The following is a 12940-nucleotide window of genomic DNA, read 5'->3' as shown; positions in this document are numbered from 1 at the left end:
GTTTTTTTAATCAGAAAGCTCATTGTTTCATGTTCAGATGTTTGAAAGCGTAATATTCCAAACCAAGATTTCCGTCAGGTGAAAGAAATTGTGTCCTCTTGGAAGTTTTTCTTCATATAAGAGTATCACTGAATTCTACAACATCTTTAGTGTTTTCTAGTTAAAATGAGTTATTGCATTTGGGCACTTTGTGTCCCCAACTCTCAGTTGTGTTAGTACCTCTCACAATGTTTTGTCTGGCCTCTTAACCTTTCACATGACCTTTGGCATCTTCCAAGTTTGCCATCTACTCTCTTTCTCTCCCTTTCCTCGCTTTACTTCTTCCAATCACATCTTTCTTTTTTAAAATCCTCTTCACCTTCACTTTCTATCTTCTTTGTCATCATTTGACACTGAAGAAAAGTTTAAAATTTTGTCAAATTTTGACCTTGTTCACCACCTTTCCTACCCTCCCCTCTCTCTCTCTCTTCAGTCGCCTTCTGGTTATAAGTCTTCCTCTCCTTTCCTCCCTGTATTCCCTCCCCTCCACTGTGGTATGTGGGGCTGAGCCCTGCAGAAAGACACCTTTATACCAGAGGTCAAATTCCTCTTAATTTCTTTTTCAGAAATGTCTCTTTTCACCAGGTGAATGTTATTGCTGTCCGCTGAATAAACGAGTCGTGCTTGAAGTCACTTGCCAGCAGTGGTTTGGTGGATCCTGTGTGGTAGAGGTACCCCACACATTGCACTCAAATGCACACTAAGTCCACACACACCTGCATGAGACAGAGCTTAGTTGATGCTGTGTATTCTTCAGACCAGATGAGATATCAGGTGTGTTTTCTGCTGACTGTTATTTTCAGTCTGGTTTCATTTCACACACAGTCTAATAAATACTATAAACCACCTCTCAACACTTCAGGTCAAGCTGTTACACATTTGCTGCATAATTTGCTTTCTGTTTTATGCATTTTTATGCCACATCTGTATTATTGAAGTAGTTTAAAAAAAAAAAAAAAAAAGGCTAGTGCATGAATCATGGTTTCTAACAGTGATAACTTTTATAAAAAAAAAATTCACTCAAAAAATATAAAAGTAATTAAAAATGGTAAGAAGTTTAAAAAATGTGTGGCACATGTTGAAGATGTAGATCTGTTCACATGCTTGAATTGAGTAACCTGTTTAGTTTAAAAACAAGTTCATGTCTGCTGGGTAACACTACAGCCTGATATTTACATTATTTACCTGTTTTTATGCCAAACAAGAGAAAACATTTAGGGACTTTTTCAGCTTGTTGCACTGCGAAGGTCCAGAGTTTCAGGATGGGAAGAAACGTTGGAATGACTGGTGACAACCTTTAGGAAAGCCAAATTACTGGTCAGCCACTGTCCCCATGTTCTCTCAGCTGTAATCATATGCTGGGTTTTTGGGTATACACAGACCAAATCTGAGCCAGGCTTCATTTAAATGATTGAGAGGTCCTTCTGAGCAAAGCTAAATGCGGGTGAAACACAGAATGTATAATTGTGCCTCTGAAGACAGTTGGTCTTTGTAATCAGGGCAACACGGCAGACAGACGATGTCAGACTGAGAGGTGCAGACGAAGAATCAGAGGTAGACTGTGTGTTTATTCCACTTGTAACTGGGGATGCTGAGTCACAAGGGAAATGTTAAAAACTTCATGTGAAACCTGGAAAGAGTTGAACTTATAAGATGTTAACTCCAGATGTTAACATGGCTGGTTTATCATGATCTAAAGTCACAAGCAGTCCTGCAGCTTTAAGCACAATATTACGTTTTCTCTGCTTGTTTTCGGATAGCTGATTATGCTCTATAACGCTGTTTCCCATACGGGGGTACATGTACACCTGGGGTACTTGAAGACACTCCATGGGGATGACTTATTATATATTGTGAATATTTCTTAACAAATCTGACTTCAGTTTGCGTTATAATGTAAGTCAGTGCAGGTGTTTGGGATTACAACACACATGTAGAAATATGCATGTATGTGCATTAAAATAACCTCTAGATCATGTAAAGTTTCTCTAATAATTATGTGAAATGCTGGATTTTTTTAGTACCAGATAACTATGTAAACATCATGATAATGTACTTTTACTTCTTCACACTAAAAACAAAGAGAAATATGTGGAGTTTTTAATATTTATAGATAATTATGGAGTTATTTTACTGTCCCAGGTCACCGGAGATCAAATATCAAATTGTGCTGAAAGTGGCGCCTGGACTAAAATGTAAATTGACACCCTGGATTTGAGAAATCGGAGAAATTGTTGACATGTTAATATTCAGAAGCCTCTTAATTGTTGACATGCCATCAGTAATGATGGAAACATGAAACCTGAATTAGTTGCATGTTTTTATATCAAATGATAGACCCAGTTGCAGGATATCTAGTGAAGCAGAGGTTAAATGTGTTGGAAAAATGTGAAGATTTCCAGAGTCGCTATGGTAACACTGTTGCCGTAAAGATGACTGAGGTGGGAAATTTAAGATGAGCTTGTTGTAAAACAGATTCTCTGTGATGATGGTCAACATAAAGTTGATCTGTCGCACCGTTTGACTTCATATAATCAAACTAGGGTACAGCTTTAGTTAGTCGTCTGATGATACAACAGCAGCACCGCATCATAAAACATTCTCTCCATCTTCTCCTTACTGATTGCAGAGAGAAGATATGGCTGTATAACAAGCAGGAATCTGAACAGCTTCTCCAACTGTCAGGCTGCTCGTTGGCCTGTGCCCCCTCCCAACACTCACCCCAAAGCTCGCTCCCATTTTGGACAGTCAGCCACCTTTTGTAGACAACTGTCCCGACTATGCAGAATCTACACTGACTTGATTACAAGCAACATGTTTCTTGTTTTCTTCTTTAAATGAGTACATCCATGTCAGACCGAGCTTGGAGATGGTGGACACAAATGCAGGAACGATTTTGATAAATAGCAGCAGTGTATCAGGGAACAGATATATACGTACACAGGCAAAGTCCTTCCAAAGAAACAAGACTATGCAGGGAAGCTGACCAAATACAGGGAATGAACACTAAGGCTGTGACTATACGCTTTCGTCCTGATTCGATTCAATTCCGATTTTACGGGTGCCGATTCGATTTAAATTGCAATTCTCACAATTCTCCAAAATTGCTGATTTTTGTAGAATAAAAGCAAAAGAAAATGTGCTAAACTTTTTGCTAGTCATTTTTCTTCATTTCAATGAGGAACAAACAACACAGTAGCCAGACTATTGTGCTGCTATAATGCTCAAGAAAACAAGTAAAAAGATCAATAAAAATGACAAAAGTTTTATAACGGATTATTTTTTGGAGGGAAAAAAAGGTTGGTTTTTTTTTCAACAAAAAAAATATTTTGTGAAGAAAAGCAAAGTGTGAAGCAAAAAATCCCAATATTCAATTTTTTATTTGATTTCCCTTCCCTATTAAATACAGATAAACAGAGGTGCAACACCTCAGCAGCTCCATAAGGGCAGGAGAATCCTGGGAAATGTAGTATGGGCCGGTGATCAGTAGGCCAGTGAAGCTGAGCCTAAAGGAGGAGCAGGAGGAGGAGGAGGAGGAGCAGACATGACGGTCCTAATTGCATGCCTCTTAATTTATATAACTTTTATTAATGTAAGTTTTAAAAATGTTTTATTTCTTTTACATGAGTATGTGTAATAGGTTGCTGTAATGACACGTGAAAAACATGTAATTGCCACATGTACATGAGTTTAGGTGAAATGACAGTAAAGTGAATCTCAAATAATGAGGCGAGATTTCCAAAATGTCTTCAGCTAAAATGTCTTTAATAAACATGAATTAGAAGAGCAGGGGAGTCCAGCTCCGGTCCTAGAGGTCACAATCCCACATGTTTTCCATGCATCTCTGTTCCAACACACCTGGCTTAATTCAATCAGTCATTGTGCAGAACCTCATAGCTTGTTGCATAACATTTGATTTTTACCTGGTGTGTTGGAACAGAGATACGTGGAAAACCTGCAGGACAGCGGGCATCGAGGGCTGACTTTGGACACCCCTGATGTAGAGCAGGCGTGCCCACGTCTGGTTCTTGAGGGCCACAATCCTGCAGGTTTTTCATGTTCCAACACACCTAACTCAAATTAATCAGTCATTGTGCAGAACCTTCTTTGCTTGCTGGGTTCATTTTATTTTAGCCAGGTTTGTTGGAACAAAGAAACATGAAAAACCTGCAAAATTGTGGCCCTCAAGGACCAGAACTGGGCACCCTGCTCTACATCAGGGGTGTCTAAAGTTTTGGACACGTGGGACACCTCAGTGGTCACTGTCCTGCCGGTTTTCCATGTATCCCTGTTCCAACACAGCTGGCTTTTGCAGAACATCATTGGCTGTTGGATCCATTTAGTGAAAGCCAGGTGTGTTGGAACAGGGATACATGGAAAACCTGCAGGACAGCGGCCCTCGAGGATCGACTTTGGACACCCCTGATGCATTGAATTTAATCATGCCAGTTATTAAGAAGCACTCAGAGAGCACAGTCATCCGCCAAGACATTGTAATGTTTTTGGCAATGATTGTTGGCATTATTTGCAAGTTAGAAGCTTTAATGGCAAAATAATCCCAGTCTCCCCATAGGAAGAGTCCTTTAAAAGATCCATGCGGTGATCCGGATGCTTGAACATATAATCACTTGGGGTTTTTTTTGTTGTATTTCTAATATTTCTGAGAAATTAATCAAAATCCGTCCGTCCCTCTGTGAGTTACATTGCTGACAGACAGACAAACCAACTTCTCTGCAGACATGACAGAAGTAATAATAACATATTTTGCACCTGAACAACATAAAGTGAAGCCACTTCTTCGTAACGAGACAGTCGGTCGTGTGCGTGGGAAAGTTAATGAGCTCGTGCTTGCCAGGACTGAACATTAGAGGGCCGGAGTGTGTCATCGAGGGAAATCTGCATACAGACAGGAAGACGGTGATGAAGATGGGAAGACAGAAAAAGGAAAAGGGAGGGTAGTATTTTCATTCTTCAGCCTCACGGTTATTTATGCTGCCGCCTTGGCATGTGATGTTTTGTTCGCACAGTAAAGGCCCGGATGGGACTGAGCTGAAGGCAGAGATGAAAAGCGCTTTGATGCTTTTCAGAGGACTGACAGACTGGAATGAGCTCATGACCATAACAGTTAGATTGTTTTTATTGCTGGTTTTCCCTGACCTCATTAAGTGGCTGCAGCGCCTGTGTACAAATACTGCATGTCTATGTTCAGCCACTTGTTTTGGAAATTAGTCATTTTGTTTTTCTTTTTTTGATCTCTTGTGCTTCCAACCACACAGGGTCCAGATATGGTTCTCATCCTCCTCTTCACTCCTTCCACTTTTATCTGTTTCATTCATCTTGTTTGTTTCAGATTGAGTTCAGTTTTTACATGTGGTTTTTCAAGTGTCAGGATTTTTTCTTTAATTTTTACAGTTTGAATGAATCTATTGGAAGCAGCTCCAAAGGTGGGGGGGGGGGGGGGGGGGGGGGGTTAAAGGTGGAAATCAGAGACACTCTGATAAAGTCTGTAATTATAGGCAAGTTACTTTTTCCCTTTTTCAACCTAAATTTTCCCTGCATTAGAGTTTAAGAGTCAGCTTTGTACGGTAAAGAACACTTTATGGCACAAGGAATATAAAGCTGCAGCACAGTAAAAGTGAATATACATTATTTTTTACAAAATAACATTTTTTCCCATACAATATTTTACTCCTGCAGACATGTATAGAAACACTTTTCTTTGTCCTTAACGTTATTTGACTTTTTATTTAGTTTATTTATATTTGATCTACTCTACAGAAATATGTATAAAATAATATATTGTCATTTACATAATAGAAATATTCTATAAAAATGGGCTAGTATTATCCTGTTTATCAGCAATAAACTTAGTAATAAGTAATGTCTTTATCCTACACTGTTTATACTTCAGTGAGTGGCAGTGACCTGGGTGACACTCTTAATGTCCACTAATGTGTCAAAATTTCAAATATACTTATAAATATACTAGAAAACAGCCTGCTGTCCACTGTAGTGATCATAATTCACTAAAGAGTTAGTCTATATACAATGGGAACAGGAAAAGGTTTGGGAATTAACCTGCCAACTCTCTCTGCCAACTATGCTTTAACTAAAAGGTTTTAAGTTAAAGGTTTTTTTTACTTTACTTTGATTTAATGAAGCCTGCTTGGCTCAGCTCAGCTTGGTTGAGCACATTTTACATTACAATGGAGTGCCGCCATTATGTGGGTGGAGTTATCATGGAAGAGCGACCTTTAAGGTCCCGTAACATCACGACATAACAGTGGAGAACATCTTTGCCTTTTTGTCAGATTCAAGTAAGAGAAGAGAAACAGACGGCAAGACGAGACGCTCTGGAAAAGTCCAGGAGAGTTTGACGAGGTTCTTGTGAATTAATCCCTCCATCCTGTCATGTCAGCCTCTGGCCAATCAGTGTCCTGCGGTCTGTAGACGTCACATTTTCAGCTCAACTCAGCTTGATTGCAGACCAGCTGATTAGCTGTTATTCATTCATTCATTCATTCATTCATTCATTCATTATCCTAACTGCCTCGTCCGATGAAGGGTCACGGTGAAGCTGGAGCCTCTCCCAGCTGGCTTTGGGCGAAAGGCGGGGTACACCCTGGACAGCTTGCCAGTCCATCTCAGGGTCCTGATTAACTCTTACCTAATGGAAAACACTAAAATCCCAGTATGGTCAAACCAAACTAACTGGGTGCTCGTGGAAAAGGGCTGTAAGTTAGTCCAGCTTTCCTGAACTTCTGCCATTTTATTTTTTCTGCACGTAGTTGCTGAAATGATCCATATTTAGTTTAATTCTGAAACCAAACTAGTTCAAATCTGTTGACTGTAAATTGTAGCTGTTTAGTGATGGAACTGCAGTTGTTTAGCGAGAGTCCAGTAAATTCTTTGTCTAAAAGTCCAGTCAGGTATCAATAACACTGATGGGGGGGAAAATAGCAGATTAGCTTCTGCACACTGAATCTATCTCTGTTCCCATCTTCCATGTTGCCTTTTGTTCTGCCTCCATCCTGTGGAGCTTCTCCTCCTTCCTCAGCGCTCTTCCACCCCTCCATCCCATCCTTCTTCCCCACCATCTCTCTCCTATCCCGGGTTTCTCTCCTCTCTACTACTGTACCCAGAGAGAGGGCCCTGGTCTCAGCAGCTTCCTGTCTCACAAAAGACCCCTCTGTTTCCCCCCTCTGTGTTTCCTTTGCTGCCACCCCACCCCCTTCCTCAACACCCCTGTGGTACATTCCCTCCCTCTCCCCTGGTGCATTCCTTATTGACCTCGGCCGGCTGAGGAGTCCCTCTGTCAGCGGGCTCTGTGAGAGTGGAACTGAGCCTTCTCTGAACTGTGGAAGCACTTGTTAGGATTTCTTTTCAGGTCCGACCCATCAGCAGCGTCGCTCTACATGAGTGGAGTACTTAAAATGCAGCAGGACGAAGAGGACCACATGCAGATAAAATGCTGATATTAAAACATTTTGTTCAAGTTTGTGGCCAAAAATGTTCAGACGTGACAGAGGACAGTCAGCTAAAACTTGTATGTTGTATAACTGACTTTCTAGAAATCAATAGTTATGCAACAAAGTATGTGGGAAAAAAAAAAAAAAAAAATTATTCAACTGAAATTAATTTGATCATAAAACAGCACAGGATTTCATAACATGCAACACAAATCAGTTGATTTCCAAAGGATCATGGAATAATAAGCGAGATTTTCATACTAAAACCAACTTATAGATGTTTTACAGCTATTTTTGGAAAAATAAAACCGACAGTTCGGTACATTAATGTCAGTTTCATCAATTCCCAGTCACATCATCTGTGAACATAGGCTGAAAAGGTTCAAATGAAATAAATGAGTGTGGGGGTTATCTTATAACTTTAACTTATCAATAAAAATTCAATCAGTTGGATATGTTAAAGTTAAGACATTAAATCAGAAACAAGTCATTCTAGTTTAGTAAAAACACAACAAACAGGCTTACAGTTTTATGTCTGCATCACATGTATTTTTGAAACAACCCTTGTGATAAAAGCTTATCTAACTATGACGTTTATTACTTACTTATTTCTGACCTGCAGTGATTGAACCTGCCACACAACTGTAAAGGCTACGTCTGGTTCATGTTTAAATAACAACTAAAAATAGACAAAATTGATTTACGAGACATTTGAATATAAATTAGTGACAGGAATACATATGAAGTGAATGCTGAATAATTTCTTTTTATAATATACTGAATGTATTTATTTAGACTTTTCTGCCAGCAGCATGTCTTAAAGGTGTGCTGCATCTATTCTTCTAACGAGAGAGGCAAAATCATTCAGAATAAAAGGTTTTAGATCCTTTATTGATAAAGAATTTCCTCTGGGAAACAGTTTTGGGCCTTTTTGTCCAGTTTTGTCATTTCATAATGGCATTTATCTTGTTGAAATAAGCAAGATTTTACCTGAAAAATAGATATTTCTGGATGCCAATATTAATGATGAATAATAAATTTTCTCCAGAATTTGAATCTGTTGTTCAGCAGTGATGGTGCAGACATGCAGCCCATTACGTGCACCACTATTACCATTCTTTCCATGACAGGATTGAAGTGGTTTCCACTTCAGTAAACAAAACCGAGCTGCGTTTTAGATTCAAGTTCACTGTAACAAACTAAACTTATTTTATTCAAGTTTTTACTTAATAAATTAAAAAATTTTGTATTTATTTCAATATACCACATTCAGTCTTGACATTTTATGTGTTTACCCCATAATTTCTGATTGGTTTTTAATTATTGCATCCTTTTTATCATAACTAGTTGATGGAAAATGTAAAAAATGCCTTAACTCATCCTACTCCCCCTAGTTGCTTATTTAATCTATACGATGCATCTTCTATGTTACTCCAAGCGATATTAAAAGTTTAGATGCACAGCGTCACTTTATAGAAAAATTTTCAAAATCTAAAAGTTTCTTAGGATAATGATTGTAGTATTAAAGTTTGTGTCTTAAAGCATGACTTTGTTATTTAAGTTTTCTAGTGGTCATTGTTGTTGCGTCCTTTTCCATTTCCATGATGCATACCATAATTCTGCATGAGTTGTCTGACAGGTGCATCTTCACAGCCTGGAGGTGCTGAGCTCAGATGCTGGTGTGAAAAAGACCTTCATCTTTCCTTCTGTTGCTCATATCTGACTCCTCCACAGATCTTTGTAACAACCAGGTACAGGGAGGTGTCACTCCAACAGCAAACTGACCCGCTCGACCTTCCTCTCGACCTCGCAGAGTCCACTGATGAGTCTGGGCTTCGCTGCCCTCTGTCCCTTCATCAGTCAACCAACCGAATGCTTGTGATGCTTCACATTCTTGGTGCTTCTCCTCTTTCATTCTTTACAATGAAGAAAATCACAACGTAAGCTTGTCCTTCATTCCTAATCATCTTCTAAAAATGCTGCCCTGTCCAAGTAGAGTTGATGGAGTCTTTCTTTACTCAGACAAGTTATTTAACAGGGAACTGCAGAGTCTAGCAGCAGATCAATCAGACCTCTGTGTTGTGATTCTGGTCATGTCCCTCCAGATTAACTTCCTTTTGTGTTTTATTGATTTCTCCAGTAGAATATTGAGAGTTTCCAGGATTAGGAAAGTCTGCTTGTTGTTTTTAATGTCTGTTTCATGATCTGAGTTTTCTTTTGAGCTCTGATTTAGCAAAAAACGAGCAGTTCAGATGACATGTTTATTAAGATTGGCCTCATATATATATATATATATATAGAGAGAGAGAGAGAGAGAGAGAGAGAGAGAGAGAGAGAGAGAGAGAGAGAGAGAGAGAGAGAGAGAGAGAGAGAGAGAGAGAGAGAGAGAGAGAGAGAGAGAGAGAGAGAGAGAGAGAGAGAGAAATTTGACTTTTAGTCTTTCATTTCTGCTGAAAGACAGCATTTTTATTATTCCAGGTTTTAGTCATGTAGTCAGATGTCTTGTCGGTCAGATGTGAGTTGGAACTCCAATGCATCTAAAAGGGATTCTACTTTAATGGACATTAGAGTGTGACTCATTCACATGATTGTTAGGAGATTTGGATAAAGACAGAGATGTGTAGACTCTATAGGTTCTGGGGTCTTTATAACTCTGGTCAGGCTCATATAAAGAAAAAAGTGAAGAAGAAAGCTACTTTTTTTTAACCTCAAACTCAGGATTACTTTAGTTTCCTCAACTTTTATCACCATATTCTGCTTATTAAATGTTAGCAAGATCCAGATGCATAATCAGAATTTCTTAGATATTCTTAGATTATATGTTGGTAGTGCACGCTTATATGCTTGCACAGAAGATGTACATTTAATTAACAGCTTAATTAACATAGATCAGCATCTATGGGAGACTTTCCAGCCTGATTACACAGATTTGTAGAATTTTTGTGAAAGTGTAAACTCATTCAGAAATGGATATTTACTCTGCAGGACTCTCATAGTGAAAAGGGGGAACTGGGTTGTAATTTAACTTGCAAAGGACATTAACTGCAACATGACATGTCAAACCATCTCTAACTGAATAAAGATGAGAAACAGCTGATCAGGGAAGCTGTTGAGCTCAGGTCAGTGTATGTTCTATATCTGCTTTATCCTGTTCAGGGTAAATACAGCTGGAGCCAGTTCCAGCAGCCACTAAGCAGGAGGCAAGGTATTCCTGTAAGCCATCAGTCCATCACAGGCCAAAACAGAGAAATGGTCAGTTTCCCCAATTTACCAAACATGTAACACATGCACAGGGAGAACATGCAAAAGTCCATAGAGAAAGGTCCCAACTGAGGCTCAAACTAAAGTCCTGCTGTAAGTGAACAATAACTTCCACCCTATCATGCAGTTATGAGCTCCGTAATATACATACTTAATATGTGAGGTGAGCTTGACTGTCATCCTAGAACAGAACTGACGTTTATTGTTAAATTGCACATAAAAACTTAGAGAAGGTGTTTACAACAAACTGGTTCCAGTACTCGTTCATAACCAGAGGCTTTTGTTTTGACTGCCAAAGCTCAGGTTCCATCAGCAAAGAACTGGTTCTGTACTGGAAACAAGTCTTTGCTGGTGCATATAAGCACTGCATACATCATGAGCTGAGGGTGGATGTCTAGCAACCACACCACCAAAACAAATAAACAACTTTTAAACTCCAGAACTATTTAAATGTTTCATCTGTTGAATTAAATAGATATTTTTTTTTAGTTTTTTTTGGTTATTTTTTTGCAAGTTGAGTGGACTATCAGAAGCTTGGCGACCTGTAAAAGCAGACTTGGTCATCAGGTTTATGAAAGTGCTTTAGCCCAAAGCATAATAGTTTGTAGTTACACTTTAGTTTCTAACAAATAAAAAGAGGAACTTTAGGCTAGAAAGGTTTCAGCTTGTAAACCCTGGAAGTTATTTTACAACAAACCCTCCAAATTTCCCTGCCAGACTTTGTGCCTTTTTAAAAATAAATATAAACAGTCATGTTCTGGTGTCAGAAATACTTATTTGGATTCTAACTGTGGGTGCAGACATGCAGCCCAAATTGATGCTTTGGTTGGAGAACTTGTTGGTATTTTTTTGAGGAAATGAAAAAAATAAAGATGGACTTTTGGAGACTTTTGGTAATCTAAGTGTTGGTGTGAATACCACATAACTACAACACACACTCCTCGGATGCTTGCTTATTTGTTGTTTTTTTTTCCAGTAAGCGAAATTCCTTTCTCTTTGTTCCAGAGTTTAAAAAAAAATACTGCTTCATGTGTCATGTGACAACGAGTGTGTTTTTATATACAGGAAATTCACCTTTTGAACTGAGGAGCTTTACATTTTAATGACCAGCTTCTGTCTGCTGGCTAACAGCTGCAGAGGTGACTTCACTGGGAAAAACCTTTGACTTGGGACAAAAATGCTGTTGTGTCAAAGTCCCCATGGTTCCACCCAGCGTTGTAGTCAGTAGGTCAGCGAGGGATCCATCCATCCATCCATCCATCCTCCTTCTCCCTCCACACCTCTGTTTTATTCTGGAATCTCCATGTGTAAATACCTTTTGATCCCTCCCCTCTTGCTTTTGCTCTCTCCCCTCTCCTTACCCCTATCCGGACTCTCCATCTTCATCAATGGCCCTCATTCATTCCCGCTCACCCTCTGCATGCCTGTGTGCCCTCCCCACCCCACCACCACCAACCCTCTGCCCACCCCCCCCTTCTCTATTCATTCCTGTGATTTTTCCTGACTGTACCTTTCCACGGCCCTAACGTCCCCTCCCTGGCACTAGTTTCCTCATGTGAGTCCTATCGCCCTCCTCCATCTCTGGCTCTGTTTCATTCCAGGGATTTGGGTATTTAGATGCTGATCTAGATGTGGTTTTCCAAAGCTTAGGCAATATTTGTGCATTTATAAGGGGAAAAAAGTGGATTGCATTACATGTGGGCATATTTCTGTCAGTTCCATGTTGTTAGATATTGATCTTTTCTTGCCGCCGCCTCCGTGTCGGACAATGTGGCTTTTAGTAAGGTGAATTTATGTTTCTGACAAATTATTGTACCTCATATGAAACCTGATCCACTAAATACGCTGAAATAATTTACCTTTAGGCTCAGAACAGCATATTTGGTCCCTCTAACTGCCTTTTATTAGTCTAACTATTATACAACATCTGGGAAAATTACCTTCTAACACTGAGTAATTGTGCTAAATTGAGCAAATCTCGGAGTTCACCTTCTGCTATATATATAAAACTAAGAAAGAGGCCTTCACACTCCCCTAAAATGAAGTGGCTTTTATTAAATACCAGAGATTATACAGATGCACAGAACAGAAATGAAGAAGAGGAGAGAACACACACATTGTGTCATCATCAAAGTCGTTTATTTTAGCAAAGTATGTGCTGTGCTCATATA

Source organism: Telmatherina bonti (assembly GCF_933228915.1).
Source record: "Telmatherina bonti genome assembly, chromosome: 19".
NCBI classification, from domain to species: domain Eukaryota; kingdom Metazoa; phylum Chordata; class Actinopteri; order Atheriniformes; family Telmatherinidae; genus Telmatherina; species Telmatherina bonti.
This window is presented reverse-complemented; position numbering follows the sequence as displayed.